This window comes from Sus scrofa, chromosome 6, assembly GCF_054392235.1.
Source record: "Sus scrofa isolate SSC_HxYL_T2T_F1_AM1 chromosome 6, Sscrofa_HxYL_maternal_Yorkshire_Landrace_v2.0, whole genome shotgun sequence".
In the NCBI taxonomy this organism is placed as follows: Eukaryota; Metazoa; Chordata; class Mammalia; order Artiodactyla; family Suidae; genus Sus; species Sus scrofa.
Window position 1 is genome coordinate 40,731,456 of NC_139388.1, and position 22,575 is coordinate 40,754,030.

Sequence of the window (22,575 nt, forward strand, 5' to 3'; positions counted from 1 at the left end):
TCTCTAGCTGGCTCCGTGGGGATTGCTGTGGCCTGCGCCCAGAAGGCATTTTCCTGCCAACTCTTGCTTCTCCATGAAGGAGAACCCGTTCGGAGTGGGTTTCAAGCTCAGGAGACCACGAGCAAAGGAGCAGGGCCCAGGGAGCCAGAGGCAACCCAGACCCTCTTTGCCCTCTGGAGACTAGTCGGCTAGGTGAGAAAAAGGCAAGCGTTTCTTTGTTGAGCAAAGGCGCATTGGGGCTGTGGTTTGTTCCCCGAGGAGAGTCTACCTTTCCGGAATGCAGCTCCCTGAATGGAGTTTGGAGCGGAGCATGAGATGTGGTCTCGGTGCAGAGCTCCCAAGCTGGCTCCGGGCGGATTGCTGGGTTCTGCGCCAAGAAGGCATTTGCCTCCCATCTCCTGCTTGTCCACGAAGGAGAACACTTTAGGAGTGGGTTTCCAGCTCAGGAGACCATCAGCAAAGCAGCAGGGCCCAGGCAGCCAGAGGCAGCCCAGACCCTCTTTGGCCTATGGAGACCAGAGGCCTGGGGGAGAAAAAGGCAAGCGTTGCCTTGCTGAGCAAAGGCGCATTGGGGCTGTGGTTTGTTCCCCGAGGAGAGTCTCCCTTTCCAGAATGCAGCAGCCTGAATGGAGTATGCAGCGGAGCATAAGATGTGGCCTCGGTGCTAAGTTCCCTAGCTGGCCCTGGGTGGATTGCTGGGGCCTCCGCCCAGAAGGCATTTTCCTGGCACCTGCTGCTTCTCCACGAAGGAGAACAAGTTTGGAGTGGCTTTCCAGCTCAGGGGACCACCAGCAAAGCAGCAGGGCCCAGGCAGCCTGAGGCAGCCCAGACCCTCTTTGGCCTATGGAGACCAGAGGCCTGGGGGAGAAAAAGGCAAGCGTTGCTTTGCTGAGCAAAGGCGCATTGGGGCTGTGGTTTGTTCCCTGAGGAGAGTCTCCCTTTCCAGAATGCAGCTCCCTGCATGGAGTTTGGAGCAGAGCTTGAGATGTGGTCTCGGTGCTGAGCTCCCTAGCTGGTTCCGGGAGGGTTGCTGGGGCCTGCGACCAGAAGGCATTTTTCTGCAAACTCTTGCTTCGCCATGAAGGACAACATGTTTGGAGTGGGTTTCCAGCTCAGGAGACCACCAGCAAAGCAGCAGGGCCCAGGGAGCCAGAGGCAGCCCAGACTCTCTTTGGCGTATGGAGTCCAGAGGTCTAGGGGAGAAAGAGGAAAGCGTTGCTTTGCTGAGCAAAGGCGCATTGGGGCTGTGGTTTGTTCCCCGAGGAGAGTCGAACTTTCCCGAATGCAGCTCCCTGCATGGAGTTTGGAGCGGAGCGTGAGATAAGGTCTCGTGGCAGAGCTCTCTAGCTGGCTCCGTGGGGATTGCTGTGGCCTGCGCCCAGAAGGCATTTTCCTGCCAACTCCTGCTTCTCCACGAAGGAGAACCCGTTCGGAGTGGGTTTCAAGCTCAGGAGACCACGAGCAAAGGAGCAGGGCCCAGGGAGCCAGAGGCAACCCAGACCCTCTTTGCCCTCTGGAGACTAGTCGGCTAGGTGAGAAAAAGGCATGCGTTGCTTTGTTGAGCAAAGGCGCATTGGGGCTGTGGTTTGTTCCCCGAGGAGAGTCTCCCTTTCCGGAATGCAGCTCCCTGAATGGAGTTTGGAGCGGAGCATGAGATGTGGTCTCGGTGCAGAGCTCCCAAGCTGGCTCCGGGCGGATTGCTGGGTTCTGCGCCAAGAAGGCATTTGCCTCCCATCTCCTGCTTGTCCACGAAGGAGAACACTTTAGGAGTGGGTTTCCAGCTCAGGAGACCACCAGCAAAGCAGCAGGGCCCAGGCAGCCAGAGGCAGCCCAGACCCTCTTTGGCCTATGGAGACCAGAGGCCTGGGGGAGAAGAAGGCAAGCGTTGCTTTGCTGAGCAAAGGCGCATTGGGGCTGTGGTTTGTTCCCCGAGGAGAGTCTCCCTTTCCAGAATGCAGCACCCTGAATGGAGTATGCAGCGGAGCATAAGATGTGGCCTCGGTGCTAAGTTCCCTAGCTGGCCCTGGGTTGATTGCTGGGGCCTCCGCCCAGAAGGCATTTTCTTGGCAACTCCTGCTTCTCCACGAAGGAGAACACGTTTGGAGTGGCTTTCCAGCTCAGGAGACCACCAGCAAAGCAGCAGGGCCCAGGCAGCCTGAGGCAGCCCAGACCCTCTTTGGCCTATGGAGACCAGAGGCCTGGGGGAGAAAAAGGCAAGCGTTGCTTTGCTGAGCAAAGGCGCATTGGGGCTGTGGTTGGTTCCCTGAGGAGAGTCTCCCTTTCCAGAATGCAGCTCCCTGCATGGAGTTTGGAGCAGAGCTTGAGATGTGGTCTCGGTGCTGAGCTCCCTAGCTGGTTCCGGGAGGGTTGCTGGGGCCTGCGACCAGAAGGCATTTTTCTGCAAACTCTTGCTTCGCCATGAAGGACAACATGTTTGGAGTGGGTTTCCAGCTCAGGAGACCACCAGCAAAGCAGCAGGGCCCAGGGAGCCAGAGGCAGCCCAGACTCTCTTTGGCGTATGGAGTCCAGAGGTCTAGGGGAGAAAGAGGAAAGCGTTGCTTTGCTGAGCAAAGGCGCATTGGGGCTGTGGTTTGTTCCCCGAGGAGAGTCGAACTTTCCCGAATGCAGCTCCCTGCATGGAGTTTGGAGCGGAGCGTGAGATAAGGTCTCGTGGCAGAGCTCTCTAGCTGGCTCCGTGGGGATTGCTGTGGCCTGCGCCCAGAAGGCATTTTCCTGCCAACTCCTGCTTCTCCACGAAGGAGAACCCGTTCGGAGTGGGTTTCAAGCTCAGGAGACCACGAGCAAAGGAGCAGGGCCCAGGGAGCCAGAGGCAACCCAGACCCTCTTTGCCCTCTGGAGACTAGTCGGCTAGGTGAGAAAAAGGCAAGCGTTGCTTTGTTGAGCAAAGGCGCATTGGGGCTGTGGTTTGTTCCCCGAGGAGAGTCTACCTTTCCGGAATGCAGCTCCCTGAATGGAGTTTGGAGCGGAGCATGAGATGTGGTCTCGGTGCAGAGCTCCCAAGCTGGCTCCGGGCGGATTGATGGGTTCTGCGCCAAGAAGGCATTTGCCTCCCATCTCCTGCTTGTCCACGAAGGAGAACACTTTAGGAGTGGGTTTCTAGCTCAGGAGACCACCAGCAAAGCAGCAGGGCCCAGGCAGCCAGAGGCAGCCCAGACCCTCTTTGGCCTATGGAGACCAGAGGCCTGGGGGGAAGAAGGCAAGCGTTGCTTTGATGAGCAAAGGCGCATTGGGGCTGTGGTTTGTTCCCCGAGGAGAGTCTCCCTTTCCAGAATGCAGCACCCTGAATGGAGTATGCAGCGGAGCATAAGATGTGGCCTCGGTGCTAAGTTCCCTAGCTGGCCCTGGGTTGATTGCTGGGGCCTCCGTCCAGAAGGCATTTTCCTGGCAACTCCTGCTTCTCCACGAAGGAGAACACGTTTGGAGTGGCTTTCCAGCTCAGGAGACCACCAGCAAAGCAGCAGGGCCCAGGCAGCCTGAGGCAGCCCAGACCCTCTTTGGCCTATGGAGACCAGAGGCCTGGGGGAGAAAAAGGCAAGCGTTGCTTTGCTGAGCAAAGGCGCATTGGGGCTGTGGTTTGTTCCCTGAGGAGAGTCTCCCTTTCCAGAATGCAGCTCCCTGCATGGAGTTTGGAGCAGAGCTTGAGATGTGGTCTCGGTGCTGAGCTCCCTAGCTGGTTCCGGGAGGGTTGCTGGGGCCTGCGACCAGAAGGCATTTTTCTGCAAACTCTTGCTTCGCCATGAAGGACAACATGTTTGGAGTGGGTTTCCAGCTCAGGAGACCACCAGCAAAGCAGCAGGGCCCAGGGAGCCAGAGGCAGCCCAGACTCTCTTTGGCGTATGGAGTCCAGAGGTCTAGGGGAGAAAAAGGAAAGCGTTGCTTTGCTATGCAAAGGCGCATTGGGGCTGTGGTTTGTTCCCCGAGGAGAGTCGAACTTTCCCGAATGCAGCTCCCTGCATGGAGTTTGGAGCGGAGCGTGAGATAAGGTCTCGTGGCAGAGCTCTCTAGCGGGCTCCGTGGGGATTGCTGTGGCCTGCGCCCAGAAGGCATTTTCCTGCCAACTCCTGTTTCTCCACGAAGGAGAACCCGTTCGGAGATGGTTTCAAGCTCAGGAGACCACGAGCAAAGGAGCAGGGCCCAGGGAGCCAGAGGCAACCCAGACCCTCTTTGCCCTCTGGAGACTAGTCGGCTAGGTGAGAAAAAGGCAAGCGTTTCTTTGTTGAGCAAAGGCGCATAGGGGCTGTGGTTTGTTCCCCGAGGAGAGTCTACCTTTCCGGAATGCAGCTCCCTGAATGGAGTTTGGAGCGGAGCATGAGATGTGGTCTCGGTGCAGAGCTCCCAAGCTGGCTCCGGGCGGATTGCTGGGTTCTGCGCCAAGAAGGCATTTGCCTCCCATCTCCTGCTTGTCCACGAAGGAGAACACTTTAGGAGTGGGTTTCCAGCTCAGGAGACCATCAGCAAAGCAGCAGGGCCCAGGCAGCCAGAGGCAGCCCAGACCCTCTTTGGCCTATGGAGACCAGAGGCCTGGGGGAGAAAATGGCAAGCGTTGCCTTGCTGAGCAAAGGCGCATTGGGGCTGTGGTTTGTTCCCTGAGGAGAGTCTCCCTTTCCAGAATGCAGCAGCCTGAATGGAGTATGCAGCGGAGCATAAGATGTGGCCTCGGTGCTAAGTTCCCTAGCTGGCCCTGGGTGGATTGCTGGGGCCTCCGCCCAGAAGGCATTTTCCTGGCACCTGCTGCTTCTCCACGAAGGAGAACACGTTTGGAGTGGCTTTCCAGCTCAGGAGACCACCAGCAAAGCAGCAGGGCCCAGGCAGCCTGAGGCAGCCCAGACCCTCTTTGGCCTATGGAGACCAGAGGCCTGGGGGAGAAAAAGGCAAGCGTTGCTTTGCTGAGCAAAGGCGCATTGGGGCTGTGGTTGGTTCCCTGAGGAGAGTCTCCCTTTCCAGAATGCAGCTCCCTGCATGGAGTTTGGAGCAGAGCTTGAGATGTGGTCTCGGTGCTGAGCTCCCTAGCTGGTTCCGGGAGGGTTGCTGGGGCCTGCGACCAGAAGGCATTTTTCTGCAAACTCTTGCTTCGCCATGAAGGACAACATGTTTGGAGTGGGTTTCCAGCTCAGGAGACCACCAGCAAAGCAGCAGGGCCCAGGGAGCCAGAGGCAGCCCAGACTCTCTTTGGCGTATGGAGTCCAGAGGTCTAGGGGAGAAAGAGGAAAGCGTTGCTTTGCTGAGCAAAGGCGCATTGGGGCTGTGGTTTGTTCCCCGAGGAGAGTCGAACTTTCCCGAATGCAGCTCCCTGCATGGAGTTTGGAGCGGAGCGTGAGATAAGGTCTCGTGGCAGAGCTCTCTAGCTGGCTCCGTGGGGATTGCTGTGGCCTGCGCCCAGAAGGCATTTTCCTGCCAACTCCTGCTTCTCCACGAAGGAGAACCCGTTCGGAGTGGGTTTCAAGCTGAGGAGACCACGAGCAAAGGAGCAGGGCCCAGGGAGCCAGAGGCAACCCAGACCCTCTTTGCCCTCTGGAGACTAGTCGGCTAGGTGAGAAAAAGGCAAGCGTTTCTTTGTTGAGCAAAGGCGCATTGGGGCTGTGGTTTGTTCCCCGAGGAGAGTCTACCTTTCCGGAAAGCAGCTCCGTGAATGGAGTTTGGAGCGGAGCATGAGATGTGGTCTCGGTGCAGAGCTCCCAAGCTGGCTCCGGGCGGATTGCTGGGTTCTGCGCCAAGAAGGCATTTGCCTCCCATCTCCTGCTTGTCCACGAAGGAGAACACTTTAGGAGTGGGTTTCCAGCTCAGGAGACCATCAGCAAAGCAGCAGGGCCCAGGCAGCCAGAGGCAGCCCAGACCCTCTTTGGCCTATGGAGACCAGAGGCCTGGGGGAGAAAAAGGCAAGCGTTGCCTTGCTGAGCAAAGGCGCATTGGGGCTGTGGTTTGTTCCCCGAGGAGAGTCTCCCTTTCCAGAATGCAGCAGCCTGAATGGAGTATGCAGCGGAGCATAAGATGTGGCCTCGGTGCTAAGTTCCCTAGCTGGCCCTGGGTGGATTGCTGGGGCCTCCGCCCAGAAGGCATTTTCCTGGCAACTCCTGCTTCTCCACGAAGGAGAACACGTTTGGAGTGGCTTTCCAGCTCAGGAGACCACCAGCAAAGCAGCAGGGCCCAGGCAGCCTGAGGCAGCCCAGACCCTCTTTGGCCTATGGAGACCAGAGTCCTGGGGGAGAAAAAGGCAAGCGTTGCTTTGCTGAGCAAAGGCGCATTGGGGCTGTGGTTTGTTCCCTGAGGAGAGTCTCCCTTTCCAGAATGCAGCTCCCTGCATGGAGTTTGGAGCAGAGCTTGAGATGTGGTCTCGGTGCTGAGCTCCCTAGCTGGTTCCGGGAGGGTTGCTGGGGCCTGCGACCAGAAGGCATTTTTCTGCAAACTCTTGCTTCGCCATGAAGGACAACATGTTTGGAGTGGGTTTCCAGCTCAGGAGACCACCAGCAAAGCAGCAGGGCCCAGGGAGCCAGAGGCAGCCCAGACTCTCTTTGGCGTATGGAGTCCAGAGGTCTAGGGGAGAAAAAGGAAAGCGTTGCTTTGCTGAGCAAAGGCGCATTGGGGCTGTGGTTTGTTCCCCGAGGAGAGTCGAACTTTCCCGAATGCAGCTCCCTGCATGGAGTTTGGAGCGGAGCGTGAGATAAGGTCTCGTGGCAGAGCTCTCTAGCTGGCTCCGTGGGGATTGCTGTGGCCTGCGCCCAGAAGGCATTTTCCTGCCAACTCTTGCTTCTCCATGAAGGAGAACCCGTTCGGAGTGGGTTTCAAGCTCAGGAGACCACGAGCAAAGGAGCAGGGCCCAGGGAGCCAGAGGCAACCCAGACCCTCTTTGCCCTCTGGAGACTAGTCGGCTAGGTGAGAAAAAGGCAAGCGTTTCTTTGTTGAGCAAAGGCGCATTGGGGCTGTGGTTTGTTCCCCGAGGAGAGTCTACCTTTCCGGAATGCAGCTCCCTGAATGGAGTTTGGAGCGGAGCATGAGATGTGGTCTCGGTGCAGAGCTCCCAAGCTGGCTCCGGGCGGATTGCTGGGTTCTGCGCCAAGAAGGCATTTGCCTCCCATCTCCTGCTTGTCCACGAAGGAGAACACTTTAGGAGTGGGTTTCCAGCTCAGGAGACCATCAGCAAAGCAGCAGGGCCCAGGCAGCCAGAGGCAGCCCAGACCCTCTTTGGCCTATGGAGACCAGAGGCCTGGGGGAGAAAAAGGCAAGCGTTGCCTTGCTGAGCAAAGGCGCATTGGGGCTGTGGTTTGTTCCCCGAGGAGAGTCTCCCTTTCCAGAATGCAGCAGCCTGAATGGAGTATGCAGCGGAGCATAAGATGTGGCCTCGGTGCTAAGTTCCCTAGCTGGCCCTGGGTGGATTGCTGGGGCCTCCGCCCAGAAGGCATTTTCCTGGCACCTGCTGCTTCTCCACGAAGGAGAACAAGTTTGGAGTGGCTTTCCAGCTCAGGGGACCACCAGCAAAGCAGCAGGGCCCAGGCAGCCTGAGGCAGCCCAGACCCTCTTTGGCCTATGGAGACCAGAGGCCTGGGGGAGAAAAAGGCAAGCGTTGCTTTGCTGAGCAAAGGCGCATTGGGGCTGTGGTTTGTTCCCTGAGGAGAGTCTCCCTTTCCAGAATGCAGCTCCCTGCATGGAGTTTGGAGCAGAGCTTGAGATGTGGTCTCGGTGCTGAGCTCCCTAGCTGGTTCCGGGAGGGTTGCTGGGGCCTGCGACCAGAAGGCATTTTTCTGCAAACTCTTGCTTCGCCATGAAGGACAACATGTTTGGAGTGGGTTTCCAGCTCAGGAGACCACCAGCAAAGCAGCAGGGCCCAGGGAGCCAGAGGCAGCCCAGACTCTCTTTGGCGTATGGAGTCCAGAGGTCTAGGGGAGAAAGAGGAAAGCGTTGCTTTGCTGAGCAAAGGCGCATTGGGGCTGTGGTTTGTTCCCCGAGGAGAGTCGAACTTTCCCGAATGCAGCTCCCTGCATGGAGTTTGGAGCGGAGCGTGAGATAAGGTCTCGTGGCAGAGCTCTCTAGCTGGCTCCGTGGGGATTGCTGTGGCCTGCGCCCAGAAGGCATTTTCCTGCCAACTCCTGCTTCTCCACGAAGGAGAACCCGTTCGGAGTGGGTTTCAAGCTCAGGAGACCACGAGCAAAGGAGCAGGGCCCAGGGAGCCAGAGGCAACCCAGACCCTCTTTGCCCTCTGGAGACTAGTCGGCTAGGTGAGAAAAAGGCAAGCGTTGCTTTGTTGAGCAAAGGCGCATTGGGGCTGTGGTTTGTTCCCCGAGGAGAGTCTCCCTTTCCGGAATGCAGCTCCCTGAATGGAGTTTGGAGCGGAGCATGAGATGTGGTCTCGGTGCAGAGCTCCCAAGCTGGCTCCGGGCGGATTGCTGGGTTTTGCGCCAAGAAGGCATTTGCCTCCCATCTCCTGCTTGTCCACGAAGGAGAACACTTTAGGAGTGGGTTTCCAGCTCAGGAGACCACCAGCAAAGCAGCAGGGCCCAGGCAGCCAGAGGCAGCCCAGACCCTCTTTGGCCTATGGAGACCAGAGGCCTGGGGGAGAAGAAGGCAAGCGTTGCTTTGCTGAGCAAAGGCGCATTGGGGCTGTGGTTTGTTCCCCGAGGAGAGTCTCCCTTTCCAGAATGCAGCACCCTGAATGGAGTATGCAGCGGAGCATAAGATGTGGCCTCGGTGCTAAGTTCCCTAGCTGGCCCTGGGTTGATTGCTGGGGCCTCCGCCCAGAAGGCATTTTCTTGGCAACTCCTGCTTCTCCACGAAGGAGAACACGTTTGGAGTGGCTTTCCAGCTCAGGAGACCACCAGCAAAGCAGCAGGGCCCAGGCAGCCTGAGGCAGCCCAGACCCTCTTTGGCCTATGGAGACCAGAGGCCTGGGGGAGAAAAAGGCAAGCGTTGCTTTGCTGAGCAAAGGCGCATTGGGGCTGTGGTTGGTTCCCTGAGGAGAGTCTCCCTTTCCAGAATGCAGCTCCCTGCATGGAGTTTGGAGCAGAGCTTGAGATGTGGTCTCGGTGCTGAGCTCCCTAGCTGGTTCCGGGAGGGTTGCTGGGGCCTGCGACCAGAAGGCATTTTTCTGCAAACTCTTGCTTCGCCATGAAGGACAACATGTTTGGAGTGGGTTTCCAGCTCAGGAGACCACCAGCAAAGCAGCAGGGCCCAGGGAGCCAGAGGCAGCCCAGACTCTCTTTGGCGTATGGAGTCCAGAGGTCTAGGGGAGAAAGAGGAAAGCGTTGCTTTGCTGAGCAAAGGCGCATTGGGGCTGTGGTTTGTTCCCCGAGGAGAGTCGAACTTTCCCGAATGCAGCTCCCTGCATGGAGTTTGGAGCGGAGCGTGAGATAAGGTCTCGTGGCAGAGCTCTCTAGCTGGCTCCGTGGGGATTGCTGTGGCCTGCGCCCAGAAGGCATTTTCCTGCCAACTCCTGCTTCTCCACGAAGGAGAACCCGTTCGGAGATGGTTTCAAGCTCAGGAGACCACGAGCAAAGGAGCAGGGCCCAGGGAGCCAGAGGCAACCCAGACCCTCTTTGCCCTCTGGAGACTAGTCGGCTAGGTGAGAAAAAGGCAAGCGTTGCTTTGTTGAGCAAAGGCGCATTGGGGCTGTGGTTTGTTCCCCGAGGAGAGTCTACCTTTCCGGAATGCAGCTCCCTGAATGGAGTTTGGAGCGGAGCATGAGATGTGGTCTCGGTGCAGAGCTCCCAAGCTGGCTCCGGGCGGATTGATGGGTTCTGCGCCAAGAAGGCATTTGCCTCCCATCTCCTGCTTGTCCACGAAGGAGAACACTTTAGGAGTGGGTTTCTAGCTCAGGAGACCACCAGCAAAGCAGCAGGGCCCAGGCAGCCAGAGGCAGCCCAGACCCTCTTTGGCCTATGGAGACCAGAGGCCTGGGGGGAAGAAGGCAAGCGTTGCTTTGATGAGCAAAGGCGCATTGGGGCTGTGGTTTGTTCCCCGAGGAGAGTCTCCCTTTCCAGAATGCAGCACCCTGAATGGAGTATGCAGCGGAGCATAAGATGTGGCCTCGGTGCTAAGTTCCCTAGCTGGCCCTGGGTTGATTGCTGGGGCCTCCGTCCAGAAGGCATTTTCCTGGCAACTCCTGCTTCTCCACGAAGGAGAACACGTTTGGAGTGGCTTTCCAGCTCAGGAGACCACCAGCAAAGCAGCAGGGCCCAGGCAGCCTGAGGCAGCCCAGACCCTCTTTGGCCTATGGAGACCAGAGGCCTGGGGGAGAAAAAGGCAAGCGTTGCTTTGCTGAGCAAAGGCGCATTGGGGCTGTGGTTTGTTCCCTGAGGAGAGTCTCCCTTTCCAGAATGCAGCTCCCTGCATGGAGTTTGGAGCAGAGCTTGAGATGTGGTCTCGGTGCTGAGCTCCCTAGCTGGTTCCGGGAGGGTTGCTGGGGCCTGCGACCAGAAGGCATTTTTCTGCAAACTCTTGCTTCGCCATGAAGGACAACATGTTTGGAGTGGGTTTCCAGCTCAGGAGACCACCAGCAAAGCAGCAGGGCCCAGGGAGCCAGAGGCAGCCCAGACTCTCTTTGGCGTATGGAGTCCAGAGGTCTAGGGGAGAAAAAGGAAAGCGTTGCTTTGCTATGCAAAGGCGCATTGGGGCTGTGGTTTGTTCCCCGAGGAGAGTCGAACTTTCCCGAATGCAGCTCCCTGCATGGAGTTTGGAGCGGAGCGTGAGATAAGGTCTCGTGGCAGAGCTCTCTAGCGGGCTCCGTGGGGATTGCTGTGGCCTGCGCCCAGAAGGCATTTTCCTGCCAACTCCTGTTTCTCCACGAAGGAGAACCCGTTCGGAGATGGTTTCAAGCTCAGGAGACCACGAGCAAAGGAGCAGGGCCCAGGGAGCCAGAGGCAACCCAGACCCTCTTTGCCCTCTGGAGACTAGTCGGCTAGGTGAGAAAAAGGCAAGCGTTGCTTTGTTGAGCAAAGGCGCATTGGGGCTGTGGTTTGTTCCCCGAGGAGAGTCTCCCATTCCGGAATGCAGCTCCCTGAATGGAGTTTGGAGCGGAGCATGAGATGTGGTCTCGGTGCAGAGCTCCCAAGCTGGCTCCGGGCGGATTGCTGGGTTCTGCGCCAAGAAGGCAGTTGCCTCTCATCTCCTGCTTGTCCACGAAGGAGAACACTTTAGGAGTGGGTTTCCAGCTCAGGAGACCACCAGCAAAGCAGCAGGGCCCAGGCAGCCAGAGGCAGCCCGGACCCTCTTTGGCCTATGGAGACCAGAGGCCTGGGGGAGAAAAAGGCAAGCGTTGCCTTGCTGAGCAAAGGCGCATTGGGGCTGTGGTTTGTTCCCCGAGGAGAGTCTCCCTTTCCAGAATGCAGCACCCTGAATGGAGTATGCAGCGGAGCCTAAGATGTGGCCTCGGTGCTAAGTTCCCTAGCTGGCCCTGGGTTGACTGCTGGGGCCTCCGCCCAGAAGGCATTTTCCTGGCAACTCCTGCTTCTCCACGAAGCAGAACCCGTTTGGAGTGGCTTTCCAGCTCAGGAGCCCACCAGCAAAGCAGCAGGGCCCAGGCAGCCTGAGGCAGCCCAGACCCTCTTTGGCCTATGGAGACCGGAGGCCTGGGGGAGAAAAAGGCAAGCGTTGCTTTGCTGAGCAAAGGCGCATTGGGGCTGTGGTTGGTTCCCTGAGGAGAGTCTCCCTTTCCAGAATGCAGCTCCCTGCATGGAGTTTGGAGCAGAGCTTGAGATGTGGTCTCGGTGCTGAGCTCCCTAGCTGGTTCCGGGAGGGTTGCTGGGGCCTGCGACCAGAAGGCATTTTTCTGCAAACTCTTGCTTCGCCATGAAGGACAACATGTTTGGAGTGGGTTTCCAGCTCAGGAGACCACCAGCAAAGCAGCAGGGCCCAGGGAGCCAGAGGCAGCCCAGACTCTCTTTGGCGTATGGAGTCCAGAGGTCTAGGGGAGAAAAAGGCAAGCGTTGCTTTGCTATGCAAAGGCGCATTGGGGCTGTGGTTTGTTCCCCGAGGAGAGTCGAACTTTCCCGAATGCAGCTCCCTGCATGGAGTTTGGAGCGGAGCGTGAGATAAGGTCTCGTGGCAGAGCTCTCTAGCTGGCTCCGTGGGGATTGCTGTGGCCTGCGCCCAGAAGGCATTTTCCTGCCAACTCCTGCTTCTCCACGAAGGAGAACCCGTTCGGAGTGGGTTTCAAGCTCAGGAGACCACGAGCAAAGGAGCAGGGCCCAGGGAGCCAGAGGCAACCCAGACCCTCTTTGCCCTCTGGAGACTAGTCGGCTAGGTGAGAAAAAGGCAAGCATTGCTTTGTTGAGCAAAGGCGCATTGGGGCTGTGGTTTGTTCCCCGAGGAGAGTCTACCTTTCCGGAATGCAGCTCCCTGAATGGAGTTTGGAGCGGAGCATGAGATGTGGTCTCGGTGCAGAGCTCCCAAGCTGGCTCCGGGCGGATTGCTGGGTTCTGCGCCAAGAAGGCATGTGCCTCCCATCTCCTGCTTGTCCACGAAGGAGAACACTTTAGGAGTGGGTTTCCAGCTCAGGAGACCACCAGCAAAGCAGCAGGGCCCAGGCAGCCAGAGGCAGCCCAGACCCTCTTTGGCCTATGGAGACCAGAGGCCTGGGGGAGAAAAATGCAAGCGTTGCCTTGCTGAGCAAAGGCGCATTGGGGCTGTGGTTTGTTCCCCGAGGAGAGTCTCCCTTTCCAGAATGCAGCACCCTGAATGGAGTATGCAGCGGAGCATAAGATGTGGCCTCGGTGCTAAGTTCCCTAGCTGGCCCTGGGTTGACTGCTGGGGCCTCCTCCCAGAAGGCATTTTCCTGGCAACTCCTGCTTCTCCACGAAGGAGAACCCGGTTGGAGTGGGTTTCCAGCTCAGGAGACCACCAGCAAAGCAGCAGGGCCCAGGCAGCCTGAGGCAGCCCAGACCCTCTTTGGCCTATGGAGACCAGAGGCCTGGGGGAGAAAAAGGCAAGCGTTGCTTTGCTGAGCAAAGGCGCATTGGGGCTGTGGTTGGTTCCCTGAGGAGAGTCTCCCTTTCCAGAATGCAGCTCCTTGAATGGAGTTTGGAGCAGAGCTTGAGATGTGGTCTCGGTGCTGAGCTCCCTAGCTGGTTCCGGCAGGGTTGCTGGGGCCTGCGACCAGAAGGCATTTTTCTGCAAACTCTTGCTTCGCCATGAAGGACAACATGTTTGGAGTGGGTTTCCAGCTCAGGAGACCACCAGCAAAGCAGCAGGGCCCAGGGAGCCAGAGGCAGCCCAGACTCTCTTTGGCGTATGGAGTCCAGAGGTCTAGGGGAGATAAAGGAAAGTGTTGATTTGCTATGCAAAGGCGCATTGGGGCTGTGGTTTGTTCCCCGAGGAGAGTCGAAATTGCCCGAATGCAGCTCCCTGCATGGAGTTTGGAGCGGAGCGTGAGATGTGGTCTCGGTGCAGAGCTCCCAAGCTGGCTCCGGGCGGATTGCTGGGTTCTGCGCCAAGAAGGCAGTTGCCTCCCATCTCCTGCTTGTCCACGAAGGAGAACACTTTAGGAGTGGGTTTCCAGCTCAGGAGACCACCAGCAAAGCAGCAGGGCCCAGGCAGCCAGAGGCAGCCCAGACCCTCTTTGGCCTATGGAGCCCAGAGGCCTGGGGGAGAAAAAGGCAAGCGTTGCCTTGCTGAGCAAAGGCGCATTGGGGCTGTGGTTTGTTCCCCAAGGAGAGTCTCCCTTTCCCGAATGCAGCTCCCTGCATGGAGTTTGGAGCGGAGTGTGAGATAATGTCTCGTGGCAGTGCTCTCTAGCTGGCTCCGTGGGGATTGCTGTGGCCTGCGCCCAGAAGGCATTTTCCTGCCAACTCCTGCTTCTCCACGAAGGAGAACCCGTTCGGAGTGGGTTTCAAGCTCAGGAGACCACGAGCAAAGGAGCAGGGCCCAGGGAGCCAGAGGCAACCCAGACCCTCTTTGCCCTCTGGAGACTAGTCGGCTAGGTGGGAAAAAGGCAATCAGTGCTTTGTTGAGAAAAGGCGCATTGGGGCTGTGGTTTGTGCCCCGAGGAGAGTCTACCTTTCCAGAATGCAGCACCCTGAATGGAGTATGCAGCGGAGCCTAAGATGTGGCCTCGGTGCTAAGTTCCCTAGCTGGCCCTGGGTTGATTGCTGGGGCCTCCGCCCAGAAGGCATTTTCCTGGCAACTCCTGCTTCTCCACGAAGGAGAACACGTTTGGAGTGGGTTTCCAGCTCAGGAGACCACCAGCAAAGCAGCAGGGCCCAGGCAGCCTGAGGCAGCCCAGACCCTCTTTGGCCTATGGAGACCAGAGGCCTGGGGGAGAAAAAGGCAAGCGTTGCTTTGCTGAGCAAAGGCGCATTGGGGCTGTGGATTGTTCCCTGAGGAGAGCCTCCCTTTCCAGAATGCAGCTCCCTGCATGGAGTTTGGAGCAGAGCTTGAGATGTGGTCTCGGTGCTGAGCTCCCTAGCTGGTTCCGGGAGGGTTGCTGGGGCCTGCGACCAGAAGGCATTTTTCTGCAAACTCTTGCTTCGCCATGAAGGACAACATGTTTGGAGTGGGTTTCCAGCTCAGGAGACCACCAGCAAAGCAGCAGGGCCCAGGGAGCCAGAGGCAACCCAGACCCTCTTTGCCCTCTGGAGACTAGTCGGCTAGGTGAGAAAAAGGCAAGCGTTGCTTTGTTGAGCAAAGGCGCATTGGGGCTGTGGTTTGTTCCCCGAGGAGAGTCTACCTTTCCGGAATGCAGCTCCCTGAATGGAGTTTGGAGCGGAGCATGAGATGTGGTCTCGGTGCAGAGCTCCCAAGCTGGCTCCGGGCGGATTGCTGGGTTCTGCGCCAAGAAGGCAGTTGCCTCCCATCTCCTGCTTGTCCACGAAGGAGAACACTTTAGGAGTGGGTTTCCAGCTCAGGAGACCACCAGCAAAGCAGCAGGGCCCAGGCAGCCAGAGGCAGCCCAGACCCTCTTTGGCCTATGGAGACCAGAGGCCTGGGGGAGAAAAAGGCAAGCGTTGCCTTGCAGAGCAAAGGCGCATTGGGGCTGTGGTTTGTTCCCCGAGGAGAGTCTCCCTTTCCCGAATGCAGCTCCCTGCATGGAGTTTGGAGCGGAGTGTGAGATAATGTCTCGTGGCAGTGCTCTCTAGCTGGCTCCGTGGGGATTGCTGTGGCCTGCGCCCAGAAGGCATTTTCCTGCCAACTCCTGCTTCTCCACGAAGGAGAACCCGTTCGGAGTGGGTTTCAAGCTCAGGAGACCACGAGCAAAGGAGCAGGGCCCAGGGAGCCAGAGGCAACCCAGACCCTCTTTGCCCTCTGGAGACTAGTCGGCTAGGTGGGAAAAAGGCAATCAGTGCTTTGTTGAGAAAAGGCGCATTGGGGCTGTGGTTTGTGCCCCGAGGAGATTCTACCTTTCCAGAATGCAGCACCCTGAATGGAGTATGCAGCGGAGCCTAAGATGTGGCCTCGGTGCTAAGTTCCCTAGCTGGCCCTGGGTTGATTGCTGGGGCCTCCGCCCAGAAGGCATTTTCCTGGCAACTCCTGCTTCTCCACGAAGGAGAACACGTTTGGAGTGGCTTTCCAGCTCAGGAGACCACCAGCAATGCAGCAGGGCCCAGGCAGCCTGAGGCAGCCCAGACCCTCTTTGGCCTATGGAGACCAGAGGCCTGGGGGAGAAAAAGGCAAGCGTTGCTTTGCTGAGCAAAGGCGCATTGGGGCTGTGGTTTGTTCCCTGAGGAGAGCCTCCCTTTCCAGAATGCAGCTCCCTGCATGGAGTTTGGAGCAGAGCTTGAGATGTGGTCTCGGTGCTGAGCTCCCTAGCTGGTTCCGGGAGGGTTGCTGGGGCCTGCGACCAGAAGGCATTTTTCTGCAAACTCTTGCTTCGCCATGAAGGACAACATGTTTGGAGTGGGTTTCCAGCTCAGGAGACCACCAGCAAAGCAGCAGGGCCCAGGGAGCCAGAGGCAGCCCAGACTCTCTTTGGCGTATGGAGTCCAGAGGTCTAGGGGAGAAAAAGGCAAGCGTTGCTTTGCTATGCAAAGGCGCATTGGGGCTGTGGTTTGTTCCCCGAGGAGAGTCGAACTTTCCCGAATGCAGCTCCCTGCATGGAGTTTGGAGCGGAGCGTGAGATAAGGTCTCGTGGCAGAGCTCTCTAGCTGGCTCCGGGCGGATTGCTGGGTTCTGCGCCAAGAAGGCAGTTGCCTCCCATCTCCTGCTTGTCCACGAAGGAGAACACTTTAGGAGTGGGTTTCCAGCTCAGGAGACCACCAGCAAAGCAGCAGGGCCCAGGCAGCCAGAGGCAGCCCAGACCCTCTTTGGCCTATGGAGACCAGAGGCCTGGGGGAGAAAAAGGCAAGCGTTGCCTTGCAGAGCAAAGGCGCATTGGGGCTGTGGTTTGTTCCCCGAGGAGAGTCTCCCTTTCCCGAATGCAGCTCCCTGCATGGAGTTTGGAGCGGAGTGTGAGATAATGTCTCGTGGCAGTGCTCTCTAGCTGGCTCCGTGGGGATTGCTGTGGCCTGCGCCCAGAAGGCATTTTCCTGCCAACTCCTGCTTCTCCACGAAGGAGAACCCGTTCGGAGTGGGTTTCAAGCTCAGGAGACCACGAGCAAAGGAGCAGGGCCCAGGGAGCCAGAGGCAACCCAGACCCTCTTTGCCCTCTGGAGACTAGTCGGCTAGGTGGGAAAAAGGCAATCAGTGCTTTGTTGAGAAAAGGCGCATTGGGGCTGTGGTTTGTGCCCCGAGGAGATTCTACCTTTCCAGAATGCAGCACCCTGAATGGAGTATGCAGCGGAGCCTAAGATGTGGCCTCGGTGCTAAGTTCCCTAGCTGGCCCTGGGTTGATTGCTGGGGCCTCCGCCCAGAAGGCATTTTCCTGGCAACTCCTGCTTCTCCACGAAGGAGAACACGTTTGGAGTGGCTTTCCAGCTCAGGAGACCACCAGCAATGCAGCAGGGCCCAGGCAGCCTGAGGCAGCCCAGACCCTCTTTGGCCTATGGAGACCAGAGGCCTGGGGGAGAAAAAGGCAAGCGTTGCTTTGCTGAGCAAAGGCGCATTGGGGCTGTGGTTTGTTCCCTGAGGAGAGCCTCCCTTTCCAGAATGCAGCTCCCTGCATGGAGTTTGGAGCAGAGCTTGAGATGTGGTCTCGGTGCTGAGCTCCCTAGCTGGTTCCGGGAGGGTTGCTGGGGCCTGCGACCAGAAGGCATTTTTCTGCAAACTCTTGCTTCGCCATGAAGGACAACATGTTTGGAGTGGGTTTCCAGCTCAGGAGACCACCAGCAAAGCAGCAGGGCCCAGGGAGCCAGAGGCAGCCCAGACTCTCTTTGGCGTATGGAGTCCAGAGGTCTAGGGGAGAAAAAGGCAAGCGTTGCTTTGCTATGCAAAGGCGCATTGGGGCTGTGGTTTGTTCCCCGAGGAGAGTCGAACTTTCCCGAATGCAGCTCCCTGCATGGAGTTTGGAGCGGAGCGTGAGATAAGGTCTCGTGGCAGAGCTCTCTAGCTGGCTCCGTGGGGATTGCTGTGGCCTGCGCCCAGAAGGCATTTTCCTGCCAACTCCTGCTTCTCCACGAAGGAGAACCCGTTCGGAGTGGGTTTCAAGCTCAGGAGACCACGAGCAAAGGAGCAGGGCCCAGGGAGCCAGAGGCAACCCAGACCCTCTTTGCCCTCTGGAGACTAGTCGGCTAGGTGGGGAAAAGGCAATCAGTGCTTTGTTGAGCAAAGGCGCATTGGGGCTGTGGTTTGTTCCCCGAGGAGAGTCTACCTTTCCGGAATGCAGCTCCCTGAATGGAGTTTGGAGCGGAGCATGAGAAGTGGTCTCGGTGCAGAGCTCCCAACCTGGCTCCGGGCGGATTTCTGGGTTCTGCGCCAAGAAGGCATTTGCCTCCCATCTCCTGCTTGTCCACGAAGGAGAACACTTTAGGAGTGGGTTTCCAGCTCAGGAGACCACCAGCAAAGCAGCAGGGCCCAGGCAGCCAGAGGCAGCCCAGACCCTCTTTGGCCTATGGAGACCAGAGGCCTGGGGGAGAAAAAGGCAAGCGTTGCCTTGCTGAGCAAAGGCGCATTGGGGCTGTGGTTTGTTCCCCGAGGAGTGTCTCCCTTTCCAGAATGCAGCACCCTGAAAGGAGTATGCAGCGGAGCATAAGATGTGGCCTCGGTGCTAAGTTCCGTAGCTGGCCCTGGGTTGATTGCTGGGGCCTCCGCCCAGAAGGCATTTTCCTGGCAACTCCTGCTTCTCCACGAAGGAGAACACGTTTGGAGTGGCTTTCCAGCTCAGGAGACCACCAGCAAAGCAGCAGGGCCCGGCAGCCTGAGGCAGCCCAGACCCTCTTTGGCCTATGGAGACCAGAGGCCTGGGGGAGAAAAAGGCAAGCGTTGCTTTGCTGAGCAAAGGCGCATTGGGGCTGTGGTTGGTTCCCTGAGGAGAGTCTACATTTCCAGAATGCAGCTCCCTGCATGGAGTTTGGAGCAGAGCTTGAGATGTGGTCTCGGTGCTGAGCTCCCTAGCTGGTTCCGGGAGGGTTGCTGGGGCCTGCGACCAGAAGGCATTTTTCTGCAAACTCTTGCTTCGCCATGAAGGACAACATGTTTGGAGTCGGTTTCCAGCTCAGGAGACCACCAGCAAAGCAGCAGGGCCCAGGGAGCCAGAGGCAGCCCAGACTCTCTTTGGCGTATGGAGTCCTGAGGTCTAGGGGAGAAAAAGAAAGCGTTGCTTTGCTATGCAAAGGCGCATTGGGGCTGTGGTTTGTTCCCCGAGGAGAGTCGAACTTTCCCGAATGCAGCTCCCTGCATGGAGTTTGGAGCGGAGCGTGAGATAAGGTCTCGTGGCAGAGCTCTCTAGCTGGCTCCGTGGGGATTGCTGTGGCCTGCGCCCAGAAGGCATTTTCCTGCCAACTCCTGCTTCTCCACGAAGGAGAACCCGTTCGGAGTGGGTTTCAAGCTCAGGAGACCACGAGCAAAGGAGCAGGGCCCAGGGAGCCAGAGGCAACCCAGACCCTCTTTGCCCTCTGGAGACTAGTCGGCTAGGTGGGAAAAAGGCAAGCGTTGCTTTGTTGAGCAAAGGCGCATTGGGGCTGTGGTTTGTTCCCCGAGGAGAGTCTACCTTTCCGGAATGCAGCTCCCTGAATGGAGTTTGGAGCGGAGCATGAGATGTGGTCTCGGTGCAGAGCTCCCAAGCTGGCTCTGGGCGGATTGCTGGGTTCTGCGCCAAGAAGGCATTTGCCTCCCATCTCCTGCTTGTCCACGAAGGAGAACACTTTAGGAGTGGGTTTCCAGCTCAGGAGACCACCAGCAAAGCAGCAGGGCCCAGGCAGCCAGAGGCAGCCCAGACCCTCTTTGGCCTATGGAGACCAGAGGCCTGGGGGAGAAAAAGGCAAGCGTTGCCTTGCTGAGCAAAGGCGCATTGGGGCTGTGGTTTGTTCCCCGAGGAGAGTCTCCCTTTCCAGAATGCAGCACCCTGAATGGAGTATGCAGCGGAGCATAAGATGTGGCCTCGGTGCTAAGTTCCCTAGCTGGCCCTGGGTTGACTGCTGGGGCCTCCGCCCAGAAGGCATTTTCCTGGCAACTCCTGCTTCTCCACGAAGGAGAACCCGTTTGGAGTGGCTTTCCAGCTCAGGAGACCACCAGCAAAGCAGCAGGGCCCAGGCAGCCAGAGGCAGCCCAGACCCTCTTTGGCCTATGGAGACCAGAGGCCTGGGGGAGAAAAAGGCAAGCGTTGCCTTGCTGAGCAAAGGCGCATTGGGGCTGTGGTTTGTTCCCCGAGGAGAGTCTCCCTTTCCCGAATGCAGCTCCCTGCATGGAGTTTGGAGCGGAGTGTGAGATAATGTCTCGTGGCAGTGCTCTCTAGCTGGCTCCTTGGGGATTGCTGTGGCCTGCGCCCAGAAGACATTTTCCTGCCAACTCCTGCTTCTCCACGAAGGAGAACCCGTTCGGAGTGGGTTTCAAGCTCAGGAGACCACGAGCAAAGGAGCAGGGCCCAGGGAGCCAGAGGCAACCCAGACCCTCTTTGCCCTCTGGAGACTAGTCGGCTAGGTGGGAAAAAGGCAATCAGTGCTTTGTTGAGAAAAGGCGCATTGGGGCTGTGGTTTGTGCCCCGAGGAGAGTCTACCTTTCCAGAATGCAGCACCCTGAATGGAGTATGCAGCGGAGCCTAAGATGTGGCCTCGGTGCTAAGTTCCCTAGCTGGCCCTGGGTTGATTGCTGGGGCCTCCGCCCAGAAGGCATTTTCCTGGCAACTCCTGCTTCTCCACGAAGGAGAACACGTTTGGAGTGGCTTTCCAGCTCAGGAGACCACCAGCAAAGCAGCAGGGCCCAGGCAGCCTGAGGCAGCCCAGACCCTCTTTGGCCTATGGAGACCAGAGGCCTGGGGGAGAAAAAGGCAAGCGTTGCTTTGCTGAGCAAAGGCGCATTGGGGCTGTGGTTTGTTCCCTGAGGAGAGCCTCCCTTTCCAGAATGCAGCTCCCTGCATGGAGTTTGGAGCAGAGCTTGAGATGTGGTCTCGGTGCTGAGCTCCCTAGCTGGTTCCGGGAGGGTTGCTGGGGCCTGCGACCAGAAGGCATTTTTCTGCAAACTCTTGCTTCGCCATGAAGGACAACATGTTTGGAGTGGGTTTCCAGCTCAGGAGACCACCAGCAAAGCAGCAGGGCCCAGGGAGCCAGAGGCACCTCAGACTCTCTTTGGCGTATGGAGTCCAGAGGTCTAGGGGAGAAAAAGGAAAGCGTTGCTTTGCTATGCAAAGGCGCATTGGGGCTGTGGTTTGTTCCCCGAGGAGAGTCGAACTTCCCCGAATGCAGCTCCCTGCATGGAGTTTGGAGCGGAGCGTGAGATAAGGTCTCGTGGCAGAGCTCTCTAGCTGGCTCCGTGGGGATTGCTGTGGCCTGCGCCCAGAAGGCATTTTCCTGCCAACTCCTGCTTCTCCACGAAGGAGAACCCGTTCGGAGTGGGTTTCAAGCTCAGGAGACCACGAGCAAAGGAGCAGGGCCCAGGGAGCCAGAGCCAACCCAGACCCTCTTTGCCCTCTGGAGACTAGTCGGCTAGGTGGGAAAAAGGCAATCAGTGCTTTGTTGAGCAAAGGCGCATTCGGGCTGTGGTTTGTTCCCCGAGGAGAGTCTACCTTTCCAGAATGCAGCTCCCTGAATGGAGTTTGGAGCGGAGCATGAGAGGTGGTCTCGGTGCAGAGCTCCCAAGCTGGCTCCGGGCGGATTGCTGGGTTCTGCGCCAAGAAGGCATTTGCCTCCCATCTCCTGCTTGTCCACGAAGGAGAACACTTTAGGAGTGGGTTTCCAGCTCAGGAGACCACCAGCAAAGCAGCAGGGCCCAGGCAGCCAGAGGCAGCCCAGACCCTCTTTGGCCTATGGAGACCAGAGGCCTGGGGGAGAAAAATGCAAGCGTTGCCTTGCTGAGCAAAGGCGCATTGGGGCTGTGGTTTGTTCCCCGAGGAGAGTCTCCCTTTCCAGAATGCAGCACCCTGAATGGAGTATGCAGCGGAGCCTAAGATGTGGCCTCGGTGCTAAGTTCCCTAGCTGGCCCTGGGTTGACTGCTGGGGCCTCCGCCCAGAAGGCATTTTCCTGGCAACTCCTGCTTCTCCACGAAGGAGAACCCGTTTGGAGTGGCTTTCCAGCTCAGGAGACCACCAGCAAAGCAGCAGGGCCCAGGCAGCCAGAGGCAGCCCAGACCCTCTTTGGCCTATGGAGACCAGAGGCCTGGGGGAGAAAAAGGCAAGCGTTGCCTTGCTGAGCAAAGGCGCATTGGGGCTGTGGTTTGTTCCCCGAGGAGAGTCTCCCTTTCCCGAATGCAGCTCCCTGCATGGAGTTTGGAGCGGAGTGTGAATAATGTCTCGTGGCAGTGCTCTCTAGCTGGCTCCTTGGGGATTGCTGTGGCCTGCGCCCAGAAGACATTTTCCTGCCAACTCCTGCTTCTCCACGAAGGAGAACCCGTTCGGAGTGGGTTTCAAGCTCAGGAGACCACGAGCAAAGGAGCAGGGCCCAGGGAGCCAGAGGCAACCCAGACCCTCTTTGCCCTCTGGAGACTAGTCGGCTAGGTGGGAAAAAGGCAATCAGTGCTTTGTTGAGAAAAGGCGCATTGGGGCTGTGGTTTGTGCCCCGAGGAGAGTCTACCTTTCCAGAATGCAGCACCCTGAATGGAGTATGCAGCGGAGCCTAAGATGTGGCCTCGGTGCTAAGTTCCCTAGCTGGCCCTGGGTTGACTGCTGGGGCCTCCGCCCAGAAGGCATTTTCCTGGCAACTCCTGCTTCTCCACGAAGGAGAACACGTTTGGAGTGGCTTTCCATCTCAGGAGACCACCAGCAAAGCAGCAGGGCCCAGGCAGCCTGAGGCAGCCCAGACCCTCTTTGGCCTATGGAGACCAGAGGCCTGGGGGAGAAAAAGGCAAGCGTTGCTTTGCTGAGCAAAGGCGCATTGGTGCTGTGGTTTGCTCCCTGAGGAGAGTCTCCCTTTCCAGAATGCAGCTCCCTGCATGGAGTTTGGAGCAGAGCTTGAGATGTGGTCTCGGTGCTGAGCTCCCTAGCTGGTTCCGGGAGGGTTGCTGGGGCCTGCGACCAGAAGGCATTTTTCTGCAAACTCTTGCTTCGCCATGAAGGACAACATGTTTGGAGTGGGTTTCCAGCTCAGGAGACCACCAGCAAAGCAGCAGGG